At 45.0% G+C, this 13392-nt stretch overlaps 1 non-coding gene across 1 annotated transcript; it reads left to right on the top strand.

Moving 5' to 3' along the window:
- The first annotated feature begins 9505 nt into the window (after positions 1-9505).
- LOC149874746 (U2 spliceosomal RNA) lies at positions 9506-9695 on the top strand. Its single transcript, XR_016440065.1, has one exon. It is a non-coding gene; the product is annotated as a U2 spliceosomal RNA (small nuclear RNA).
- Positions 9696-13392: the final 3697 nt, after the last annotated feature.

The raw sequence follows: 13392 nt of genomic DNA, 5'->3' as shown, positions 1-13392 counted from the left end.
AAACATTTACTAATAAAAGTCAATCTGTTCCCCATCATCTAGTGGTGCAGTATTGTAATAATGCATATGACATGCTACTACCTCCAGCTATCTACTACCTCCAGATATCATGCCTGTCTACTCCAGAACCCTGTGTAATTTACATCAGTGGAAAGAACTCATCAGTGGAAGAATGTAAGTTATGCTGGTATAAAAGGTTCATCTGTTCAGGCTCTAAATTATCCTGGTTCTGTTTCACTTGCCATGAGACAAGAGCAGTCACAAGAACAATTATTGCATGTCAGCCACTCTGTAGTAAGTTGCCATCTCCTGTTAACTTGCCTTTATTTCATCCTTTGTCCATATCCCCAGTCATTGAACAATATACAGCAAGAAAACATACAGCTACACTTCCTTCTCTTGTTTCCACAGAAACTGGATATGTTAACTTTCATGGCATACTGCAAGATTTATGTAGACTTCTAAGATGCTGGTGAGGAAGTAATTTGCAGAAAATAAGGTGGCTTCTTAAACAGATTATATTATCTTCCTGCTCAATTTATATTTTTGCAAAGTTGGCTTGGCTGAACCAGTCATCTAACTTTGGACTTTTCTCCATTAGTTTGTGTATTTTAACCATTTATGTATATGACCTGCATATTAGAACAAGTTCCTCTTAATAACATTTGAAACTTAAATAGATCCTATTATGAACTGTTAATTATATTTCCTATTTGCCTCTGGCATCTCTAATCATATAGTAGACTTTTATTAGAATTTGAAATAAAATGTGCATTAGAAATCTGATATAGAAGGCATTGCTGTATTTTAGTGTTCACAGGGACTACGCCCTCCATTTATCACAAATACATATCCCATTTATCTACTGTTCTTTTTGGCTGCTTATACATGTGCTGGGACATGGGGGGAGGAGGAGGTGTTTTAATTAGAGCTGTTCCTGGGTAGCTACTCTAATTAAAACTCCTCACCATCATGTGAATTAAGCCCCTGTGCATTTAAAAATGACTGTAAGGCACTTTATCTAAACCTCATTCAACCAGGTTTAGTTAAAGCGCCCTTCAGCCATTTTTAAATGCACAGGGGCTTAATACATGTGATGTTCTAATTAGAACACCAATGGGCATGTGTATAAGCAGCCTTTAGTTCTCCCTTGGCTTAGGTATTCATGAACAGAACAGCAAGAAATAGTGCCATCCCCTTACCATGTTTTTTTGCTGAATCTGAATGTAATACATTTCAACAGATGTGAGTCTATATAAATATTTAATGTTATAATGATTATGTGATTTTATTTAAAATGCTGTATTTCCTTGTCCAGCCATTCAGTGAGGAAGAGAATGAGGGTTAAAGGATATCTGATTTTGGACTAAGAGAACTGTGGAAGTAGCACACAATTCTTGATGGAAATTAAAATTCCACTCATCTTTTTTGGACCACTGTTCAAAGTCTCTGGCTGACTGAAGAAATTTTACTTTGGAGTAAAATTTTATTGTGGAATTGCTTCCATCCCCTCTTCTGGGAGACTTGCATGGGTATAGTTGGGGTATAGAATAGGGCTATACAGAGAGAGGACAGTAAGAGGAAAACAGAAAATGTTGTATCTTGGATTGACAACATTCTTTCGAATTGTGAATATGCTGCCACAAGAGTCCATATGTTCCTGAAAATTGCTGGATTGAAAAGCTATGCTCATCTCTCTCTCTTTCTGTCTCTCTGTCTGTGTATATACTGTACGTGTGTGCGTGTATTTGAAAAAGAAAACATGCAGCTGGCTTTTTTGCTAGTAGTGGCAGCTCCTGCTTGTTCTTGCATGCCAAACACTGTTTTCTGGCCTTCCTCCAGCCTCAAAGAGCACCACCTGCCCTTGATGTATAAACTTTTAATCCTACATTAAAGTGCACTCCCTCCCTTCTCCTGCCTCATTTATTTAATTATATTGGACAAAGATATAAAGACCTTGATTTTTGGAGCGGCTCAGCATCTGCAGATGCTATTGGGATATCAGTATACTCAGCACCTCTGAAAACCAAGTCCAAAGTGCTTACTGCTTTATTGTTTTCTTTTAGAGTTGCCTCAGGTTATATATAAGTAGATCAACCTTTCACTATGGTTTTTCAATAACATTAAGGATTAGTATATCTACCTTGTATCATCCTAAGTATGGCCAAGAATGCAAAATTAATATAGAATTTGTTCTGGTAAGGATAAAATATGTAAGATTTCAAATACTGCAAACAAAAGAAATAGATACAGAAAATGTTTCCTTCGATAAAATTACCTCTGATGTACATTATCACTCAGTGAACATATAAAACAATTTGTCACAATAACCTGAGACCAGTAAAACACAACATTAGGACGTTTAATGCTAATAGATAACTGTAGACAAGGGGTGTAAAAATTCAGCTGATGGGCACCCCATGGAGCTCTATCATCCAGCCCATGGTGCTGCTTGTGCATCTCAGACTGTCCCTGCATGCCTCATGCAACATGTACCATCTTGTATGTGGGGCTGGAGGTCAGTGTTTGTGCTGGCATGTGTAGCCTATGGACTGGTCCCATGACACTAATCTGGCTCGTAGAGCCTAATCAGCTTGATACCTCTGCTGTAGATAACTAGTTATTGGCTGTTCAGTTCACCACTGCGCTGGTGATCTACCATACTTGGTCTGCATCCACAACTTTTATTGATGTCAGCAGGGATGAGGTCCTTGGATCAAAGGCAGAATACTGTTTTCTAATATAGTTTCCTTCTTCCTAAACTTGAGGATCTCAAAGTGCTTTACCTTTCTTAAATGTAATCTCATGATAGCCTATTGAGGTATGTTGGGGGTTGTATTAACCCCTATCTGTAAGAATGGGGAGGAAAGGGAGGCATAGAGAGGTTAAATAACTTGCTGAAAGTCACAGAGGAAGTTTGTGGTACAGCAGAAGACACATCCCCATTCTCTTTATTCCCCATCCAGTGTTTTTGTAATAAGACCACTGTTCTTGCTCTGTGTACACAAGCTACAGATGAACCAAGGACTTGGGCTGAGTCACAGGGAATGTTACTCTTGTATGGTATAGTGCAGTTACTTTGCAAAACACCAGTTTTTTTGTATTTGAAGAAGAATCACTCCCATGGTAATTTTAATACTCCTCCCTTTCTTCAGAACTCTTCCAAAGCTGGGTGTATGGAATCTCAGTAAAGGTGACACGAACCCTACTTTGTCTTGCTTAAGTACCAAACGAACTGACAAGCTGCCTAGAATTAATTTTTTACCTTGAGGCTTCCAAACTGGTTTCCCAGAGTCTGAGAATGACAGAAAGAAATGCACAAAAGGCCCTTCCAGACACCAGAATCAACATTTTTCCACAGGATTTTATAGAAATAGGAATCTGGTTCTGTAGTTTTAACATCTTTTCCCCTCACATTTCTTTATTATAATATTTTAAACGTCCTCTTGTGTGGCTGCCTTAGTGTTGTTTACCACACTGAGCATCGCCTTTGTCTCACAAGAACAGGTTCACTCCCTTCCTGACTTGACACATGCTGCTGAATGTGGCTGCATTCTTGCTGTGCAGAGGATCTATTCATGGTTTTATGAGTGGAAAGGGCTGTTTGCCGTGTGGAGCCCAGCAGGGCTAATAGCATATTTTTTTCCTGAGCTATTATGCTATCGGATTACCACCTGCCCTTTTACTATTCTGCAGGCTATTTACATGGTCAGCCGATAAGTGATAGGTAAGCTTATTGCTAATTGAGTTCCCTTTTTAGGAGCACAATTTGGGATGGACAGACCACACATGAGAGTAATTCTGTATCAGCCTTGGGGACTTTCTAGTATTTGAGTCAAGTTAGATAACAGTAACTCAGTAAAATTAGGAGTAAATGTAGACTAAATATTTTACCTTATAAAAGTGCCCCATTAGAAAGTTACATAAATTTTCCATTGCATACAGCAAAGAAGGTGCTGATGGACATTGCTATACTATATTCAAATGGATACTCACAAATTTGTAGAGAGAGATTTTTAGGGCTGTAATCTGTGCTTGGTCTATGTGCATTAAGGTGAATATATAAATACGTTTTTTGCAACTCCACTTTCTTCAGGGCTGTTGCAGAACCAGCTGTTTTCTGCCTGGTTTCCTCCTGTATTAAATCCTGAGGCAAGATAAACTCCATAATATACAAGAAGCACAAAGCAGCCTGCCCTAGCACCCTCCAGGAACCAGTCTAGCTCCTACCGTCCCCTGCTTAAGGTTGAGTTCCCCTTTCTTGCATCACCTATCAGCGCTGCTTTATTACTGTAATATTGAATGACAAATACTTTGCTGTCCCTTCTAATAACTTGAGAGCTGAAGACACAAATATATTTTTGCCATCCTTGACAAAACAATTTCTTTTACATGTACTGTCACTTTTAGATTAATGGTGTACAAATGAAGTAGTCCTAGTTCTTATAGTTAAAGCCTTTAAAGGGCTAGGATTTGAATAATTACAGCTACCATTTTCTCTTTTCACTGTCCCACAGACACTTTGTGAACAGATGCAATGCAATAGAAAGGGCACAGGGGGAAGCTCTCTGTAGCATTTGGAAAAGTTGAAGAGCTGGACATCTGACTATGGGAGTCCATCACAGGAATTTCATCTGGACATGTGTTGTGCTTTCTATAAAGAACAGTTCAGGACTCAGTTGTTTCCAGTAATTTTTCTGCATAATACTTATGATGCTGGCAACCAAGAAAGATTATTCAGTAATGAAGGTTGCAAGTGAAAGAGGTTGCAAGCAAGAGATGGAACAGTGAAAAAAAAACCTGGTCATACCCTCTTCACTCTCCTTTTTTCAGCTTCCACTGTCTGCTAGTGGGTGCATATACACATGCAAATGCTTCTGGATGGGTTAACTCCAGAGTAATTTACTCTGGAGTAAACTCACCCTGGGCAGGCATGTACATGTGCCTCCATTTGGGAACAGTTTTGCTGCTCCTGGTAGAAGCCTGCTCCTGCCCCTCTGGCCCTGCACTGGCCCCCTGCAGTAGCCCGGGGGAACTCTAAGTTGTCTCCTGGTGGGGGCTGGGAGATTGCTCCGTGCCCCCAGGAGCTGCCTGCTGCTGGGGCAGGCTCCTGTGACAAAGGCAGGCTCCTGGGAAAGGCCAATGTCCCCCTGCCCTGGCAGCAGGGAGCTCCTGGCCCCAGCTCCCTGATTGGGATGTGGGGCTTGGAAAGAGTTGCAGAGAAGGGGCAGGTCCCAGCCCCTTGAGCAGCTAACAGTGAGGTCCTGGCCCTGGCTCACTGCTAGCTGCCTCACTGATGGATCGGGGCAGAGGGCTGGGACCTGCCCCTCCCACACAGCTCTTTCAAGCCCCATGCCTTGATTTCCTGAACAGGGCACAGGGTTGGGAAAAATCTGCCAAGAATGCAAAATTAATATAGAATTTGTTCTGGTAAGGATAAAATATGTAAGATTTCAAACACTGCAAACAAAAGAAATGACTAATGAAAGAGACAATTAATGGGGCCTGCTCTTGACCAGGACAGTTCCTGGCCAGCCCCTGGGCTTCACAGGGAATTCTGCATGTGCAGCCCAGAGCTGGCTGGGACTGCCTGGAATAGGACAGTCCCCAGCCACCTCCAGGCAGCATGTGCAGACTTTCCCATGCAGCCCAGGGCTGGTTGGGAACTGTCCCAGTCAGGGGCAGGTCCCAGCTAGCTCCACGCTAGGTGCAGAACTCTCTCCATGCAGGGAGCTCCCTGCCCCAGCTCTGTGATTGCAGAGCAGAAGCTGGGAGCTCCTCTCTGCTGGGGCAGGGGGACATTGTCTCCATCACAGCTCTGGTGGTAGAGCCTGCCCTGGCAGTGGGCATCCCGGCGGCAGGGAGCAATCTCATGCCCCTTGCTGCCCAGCAGCAAATTTGCTCCCAGTCAGCTATCTACACATGCCTTACTGTATAGTAATTACTCTGCAATTAATTTGCTACTTGGAATTGCAGGCAGCAGATTACTGTGCAATAAGGGTCTGCATGTGTAGATGCAGATGCTTGCTACACAGTAATTTGCTTTACTGTGCACTAAAGCATCTCATGTAGACATGCCCACTGTGTGACAGAGGATATTGGGCAAGATGGACCTATGGTATGACCTTGCAAATAGCAGTTCTTATGATGAAGCGTAGAAAGAAATGGAGGCAACAAGTAAAAAAGGAAAATAGAAGAGCTCTTAGAGATCTACAATCCCTCTTGCGCTTGAGCTGTAAATAATATTCTCCCTGAACCTACTGGAGTTGAAATTTCTTCTCTGGCCCTCTACATTCGTAGATTATGGGGCCAGAAGGGATTGCTGTGATAATCTGGTCCAACTCTCCCAGACAATTCAGCAGTATCATTTATAGTATTAACAGGATTACCTTGAATTACTCATGGCATGACTGATGCACCTAGCTAACTGTCAAGCTCTGTACATAGGGAGTTGGAAACGAGAAGTGGGAGCTGCGCCCCTTGGCAAGCACGGGTTTTATTTTATGCTTTGAAACCTTTATTGGCCATATTGTTGATAGCGTAGCTATGTATGTTGTTACTGGTCACAATATTATTCAGCCCTTTGTATTTGATTCAGCCTCATTAATTGTCTCTTTCATCAGTGATTCTATAAAAACAATAAAGAAGAAAAAGCAGTTTCTTTGGTGTTTTTTGAAAGTTAAGACATGGAATTGAAAGCAGTTTTCTATTTCCCTGCGACATTAGAAACTACAGTGAATGAGAGGTTACAAATCTTTTATCCGAGTAAAGACATATGCTCTGGTTTATTTTATTTTTTTGGTTGTGGTATGAAAATTCTGATGGAAGCAGCTCACTATTGGGCATACATTTCATTTCACTTCCCCATCAGAAGCTCTACTGACAACACAGCCACATAATTATGAAGCTACATGAGAAAGGAAGGGAAACCTATACTTTCTTTTGGTTACTGTTTGAAAGTTCTGTTGCCATATGTCTAAGCAGCACATCAGTTCGGATTTCATTTTCATTGCACTGACAGCAGTAACATCTTAAATCTAATTAACACAAAGTAGATACGAAAGGAAATGAGAAACATAGTGTTGAGTTGCAATTTGAAGGCTTTCTATAAGCTGGGACAAACTTCTCTTGTGCAGCTAAGCTGATCAAAGTCTATAGTATCAGTATGCAAAGTAATGGGGACAGGTTTATATCCCTAGTAATTTCAAAGATGGAAAGATTTCAACAGGCATGTCTAATTGTCCATTTCCCCCCCCATAAATTGTATCCTTCCCATATTTATGTATGGCTTATAAATATGATGGCTTATTTATCATACATCTGGAGCCTGAGTCCCTACACTCCAGGAAAATTATATCAATTTTGTCCCCTTCTTTCCTCCATGCAATATTTAATGATTACCATGTTTTGTTCAAGGCCTACTCATATTAATTCACATATCTTTTGTGTCTCTGTGCTCCAAAATTTTGAAGGTTCAGATTGTTTTAATAATGTAATTTCTTTTCTTTCTTACATGCTTTGGTGAGCAGGGAAATAATCAATGTTGACAGTTAAAGCAGCATTTGAGTTAGCATCTATTGATATAAATGGGACAATCCACATGGCAAAATGATTGTTTCAGGCCCTGTAAGACTCTGGCAGGAAACCTTGGATCTGTTACCTTGATGTCACATTTTCAAGACCTACAGTGCAGTCTAACAATATGATGCTTATTTGGTGTGGGAAAGAAGAGAGGGCAGTAAGCAAGCAAAGAAGCCTTACTCCCACAGCAGATGTTCAAAGCGGGGAAAGCAATGTGGGGATGGAAAATCTATTGCTGAAGCAGTAATATGAACTGTGAAAGAAATCACTGTTGCTTGAACTAGTGGCCATTCTGACTTTACTTTAGAACATTTCCAGTTAGACCCTCCAATGAACTTGTTTTCTGTTCTGCTAGCAAACTTCCATTATCTTCAGGTAATTCTTGGTGCCGTCGACTATAGTGCTTTACCCATGCTAGCCTAATGAGCTGCTAGCCTCAGGTAGACCTTTGGCTTTTGGTTATCTTGGAAATTTTAAAAGCAGGTTAGACATGTCTAGGGTGGCTTAGACAGGGATGCTCCTGCCTTGAGCCAGGATGTGGACAACATGACCTCCCTTTCAGTCCTACTTTTCTATGATTCTACGATACACATGTATCAACAGTAGAAATGATACCTTCTTGTGCTCAGCTAGATTTAATCTAAGATTTTGTGTTTCCTTTCACTCAGCTTGGGGAGGGACAGTTCATGTTTCTGTAAACTATTTGACTCCTAAGATTGAAACAATAGTCTTCATTTTTAAAATACAGGAGAAAAGGAAAATACAACAGTTCACAACCAACAGGTAAGGATATTCAGTTGAACATCATAAATCACATAGAACTAGGTTGTTCCATGTTTCTGAACTGTTGGAAAATAATGTATAGCTTTCTCATTAGTTTAGATGCCCATTTCAAGAACCCTGTCATTTTTAGTGACTGAATATGTACTTTGTTTATTTGAATGTAGATGTCCACCATATCTATATCAATGTTAAACAGAATAAAAAAGAAGTCAAAAAGAAGGCAGGGCAGAGTAGCAGCCCTGTAGTAGTAGTAGTGAGGTGTCATCTATGAAAGCTTATGCCTCTCTGAACCAGTTAGTTTTTAAGACAGTGACTATCAACCAGAGTGCTGCAGTTAGCATTTAATATTGTTAGATGTGCAAAAATTATTCACAAGATAACTCCAGCGATTTCGAAAAGGAATCCGTAGTCAGCACCATCCCTAGGGGGTGGGGGCAGGGGGGTGAATCGGGGTGACCACCGGGGCCTTGCATTATGTGGGGCTCCACAGAGCCAGAAGGAGTGGTGTGGTGACTCCGGGCTGCTGCCAGCTTCACGTCCGGCTTCTCGGCACCCCTTCCCCCCCGCTGCTGAATCCATCATTGAACCACTCGCCGCCCCCCGCCCACCTGCACCACCAAATTTGCTCCAAGCTTCCTCTCATCCGGGGGCAGGGCCCCACATACGCTGATCTCCTCCGGATTCTGCACCCTGCTCGGATCATCTCTGTCCATAGTATTAAACATATTCTGACCTCTTGTGGTCTTTGAAACATTAAAATTGCTTTATTTTTTCTCTGTAGTCAAAAAATGAATGAAAACTAAGGGTTGGTGTTTTCCTAGGGGTGCCTTGAGTCTAACAAGGGGTATCTGGTCTAAAAAGGTTGAGAACCACTTCTCAACCCTGCCTTGCCCTGCCCTGCCCTGCCCTGCCCTGCCCTGACTTCCAATTACCTGAAGAGTGCATCTACAGTTAACTACTTCACAGGCTATCCTGGCTCACCCTGATTACACTGCAGTCCATCAATACTATGCCTTTTTAAGGAGAAAAAATATTTTAAAGTAAAAAAACCCCAACTATTGTTACATTTATGCAATACATCTTCCCCTGCCCTGAGCAAGAGCTGTGGGACGAGGAGACTGGGGGCACTGCTTGAGTGTGCAAGGGGTCTTGACCTTCTGGTGAGGTCCTATTCCACAGGCTCCCCAGGGTAATTGTCTCTGATATGTCCTCCATAGGAGGTCTATATTGAGCAGATTTTTTTTGGTATTGGGTGGTGGAACCGGAGCGTGCTCCATCCACTCCATGCATTGACCTGGTATTGCAGTGCTTCCAGGACCGGTGCAAAAAAACAGAGAAAAAAAAAACAAACAAAAAAACAACAACAACAAAAAAAAACATCTTCCCCTTCTCAAAAATATTTCTTTGTAAACTGATATGAAAAAGCCATAAGGAAAAGGCTACTGTGCAGTAGTGTTGGAAATGACCCATGCACCACTGGGACTGTGCAGTACTGGCAGTCATTTAGTACTTGCTTTAGCTAAAGCAAGTACTAAATGCCTGTGCAATGCCAACTATGCAGCGGGGTGCATGTGTAGATGCGCCCAGGGCATTCCAGTACATTGGACCAAGGGCAAAGCTTTCAAAATTGCTCAGCATTCACCCTCAGCCTTGAAAATACTCCTGTTTTAAACATCTAGGAAATTGCCCTAGAAATTTCTAAGGACCACAGATTGTATCTCTCTGTAATCGACTCCAAATGTTGGTCTTAGAGATAGGTTCACAGCTAGGTTTCATTTTAAAAAAAATGTCTCCCTCTCTTGATTTCTTACTATTTTTTTCTTTTTTGTACTAAGAAGTGGGAGAGGCTGTGTGGCTGTTTCTGTTGGTTTGTTTTTAATGTCTGGTGAATGCGTCAGAATTAAAGGCACTGCGATTCAGTTCAATAAATAAATGGAGCAAATTCTGGGGACTGCAAGTGAGAAACGAATAGTGGAATAATACCCTGGTCATATCCTGTTCACTCTCCCTTTCAGCATCCACCCCCTGCCCTTGTGGGCACTAATCTAATGCACAGCAAAGCATCCATGTCTACACATGTGCAGTAATTACTGTGCAGTAGATTAGTCTAATGTGTCATTTTCTAGTACCTGTACATACAGGTATTATAGATCACATTAAAGTAATGTGCCAAAACCCACATGTAGATGCTTACTGGGAGTGAATTGCCTATCCTGCCACCCTGATCTCCACATGGCTAGGAGACCTGTCCCAGCTTCCAGGCAGCTGCCTCTCAGCCACATGGAGATCATGACCAGCCCCCCATGTCCCCTGCCAGCCCAGGGCTGGCACCTATGGGAGCTTACACCACTCCCTGGATGCTGTTTGAAGGAAGCAGAGCAGGGCAGGAGTAGCCCTTAACTGAACTGCTCCCATCAGGAGTAGATTTGCTCCTGACAGGCACATGTTCAGATGTATGCTGGGGCCCAGTTTAATGTACATGAATTTTTCTACGAGGAGCATTAATTTCATATGTAGATGCAGGCTGTGTGAAATAGGATACTAGGCAAGGTGGACTTATGCTCTGACCCAATAAATGGCAGTTCTTGTGTACAAGTTTTGGAGGAAATCTTGACATTTTCTTCATTGTTCATATTATTGTAGCACCTCAAATTAGGTCTATGTCTATGATTCCTGCAATACTAGAATCTGCATGCACACAGTATAAAAGGATTCCCTACCTGAAATCACTTACAATGGAAGCTCCTCTCCTCCTCCAGGGCTGGTCTGCTCTCTGGCAGCCCATAGCTACAGGGTATAAAAGCTTGCAGCCATTTCCTGCCTTGGGGCACACAGTACAGAAGCCTGCTGGGGCCTGTGCACTCCCTAGGACCAGTGCAGGCCTCATGTGCCCCCCTGGACAGGACACAGGCTGCCTCTGCCTAGCCTGTCCTCTTTCCAGAGCTGGTGCTTGGCCACAGGTGAGTGTTGCAAAGGGCTGCAGATTGCTGAACCCTTTGCCAAGCCCTGGGCTCACCCCAGGACTGCTGTCTGTCTGTCTCTGGCAGCAGGGCCAGCACCTGCTCCCTAATGCTGTTCACCCACACAGTGTCTCCTGTTCTTGCAGGTGCTGTAATGTGCCTCTGCCATGTGGCTCCCAGTCTCTGGCTGTGCCCCTGCACTGGGCACTGCTAGCAGCTGTCCAGGGCTGGCATCACAGGCACAGTCACGCAGGGCCCCAGAGAGCAGCACAGGACATCATGTCATCAACTTCCTCTCTGTTGAGCCCCAGCCCTGCCTATGTCCCCCCAGCCCCGCCCAGGCCCCCAACTGGACCTGGGAGGAGGTTGGTGACTGGGGCTGTGCCAATGTGCAGAGGCAGTTTGTGTGGGGTGGGCACTTGAATGCTCACATTTATGAGGCCCAGTAGAATGGCATGCAGGAGCGAGGGTACTCCTGGTCAGCATGGCAGTGTCACATTAAGGTCAAGGCCTTGCAGGCACCGTAGATGGTTATGCCTGACTGCAATTGTCCATCTGGTCATGCCCACAAGACCACGGCCTTTAAGTAGGAGATGACCCCATTTTGGTGCTTTGGGACCCAGGCTGCACCCCTGTGACTGTTACCAGAAGGGACAGCCTACCCAGGCCCTCACCCCACCCTGACCCCTCCAGTGACATATCACCAAAGGAGGGGACTTCAAACCTTCAGCACCCTGCCTGACCCTCTCTCCCCTGCATCCAGTGGCAGCTTGGGAGCCCAGGCCAGCAGCTGCCTCACCCTCAGCACAGCCCAGATCCCACCACGTGGAGTGGCTAGTAACATCACTGCTGGCCAACAGCAGCACCAGCTCCTCCTTTGTGGGGGGGTGGGACCCTGGCTGGTTACTTTTTTTTTCCCCCCTCTGGTTTTTTTGCACCGGTCCTAGAAGCACTTTACTACCAGGTCAATGCATGGAGTGGATGGAGCAAGCTCCTGTTCCACCACCCAACACCAAAAAGAATCTGGTCAATATAGACCTCCGACGGAGGACATATCAGAGACAATCACCTGCACCACACAGTGTGGGCCATGGACGCTGGGCACAGCTTCTCGCCCTCGCCAATGGGGAGGCCCATGCTGAGCCACCAGCCTCGGATACATGGTAAGTCTCACACTGGGTGGAGGGCCCTCCCAGTCCCTGACCCTGTCCCTGCCCCTGCCCCCACTCCCTGCTTGGCCCACCCACACTCCCCTGGTCCTGGGTTTCTCCCTCTACTGCACGTATAGAGGTGGGATACAGTTCAAAATGTGTTGAGCAGCCCATGTCCCCGCAGCTGGGTTGACACAGACCTCTCACACTCTGAGGAAGGTGGCGATGCTGGTGGCGATGTGCTCCTTGGTAGTTGGGGGCCGGGATGTGTAGTGTGCCATGGGTAGCTCTCCAGGTGGTGGCAGAGATTGTGGGGCAGCCTGGGCATGCCTCCCATGCTGTCATAACTCAGAGTCCCAAACCAGGAGTGGAGGTGTGCCTGAGACACCAGTAGCACCAGGGTGTAGTGGCTTGGGAACCCCTCAGCCTGCACAAACAGTTTATCACGCAATGCCTGGTGTGCAGCAGCAGTGTGGGATGGGGGCTGTCCCCAGGGTGCCTCCCCGGAGAATCCTTTTGTGCAGGGTGGTGTGTGGGATGCAGCCAGCCCCTCATCCCAGTTGTCCAGGAGCCCTGCATGCCCTGACCCCGGGTGTTGTGAACTGGGCAGCAGCACAGCAGAGTGGGTGGCCTGCAGGAGGAGAGAGGGGAAGCAGGGTTTGGAGCTGCAGCAGCAGGTGCTGCCAGCAGCCTGGTCTGTCCTGCCCTGGGAAGGGGGAAGGGGAGGTGGGCTGCCTAAGGTCAGCACCCAGCGGTCCACTGGCCCCAGGGGAGCAAGCAGGGATGAGAGTCTTGGCTGGTGGCTGCCTGGGCCCTGTCCTGGCTGGCCAGCTTAGCATGGCACCTGTGCATGGCTAACCCCAATTTGAGGCTGGGCAGCGCACAGCCCCTGGTACAGAGGATCTTATCTCTGAATC

Source organism: Crocodylus siamensis, chromosome 1 (genome assembly GCF_052110815.1).
Source record: "Crocodylus siamensis isolate JL-2025a chromosome 1, ASM5211081v1, whole genome shotgun sequence".
Lineage (NCBI taxonomy): Eukaryota > Metazoa > Chordata > Crocodylia > Crocodylidae > Crocodylus > Crocodylus siamensis.
This window is presented reverse-complemented; position numbering and strand designations above follow the sequence as displayed.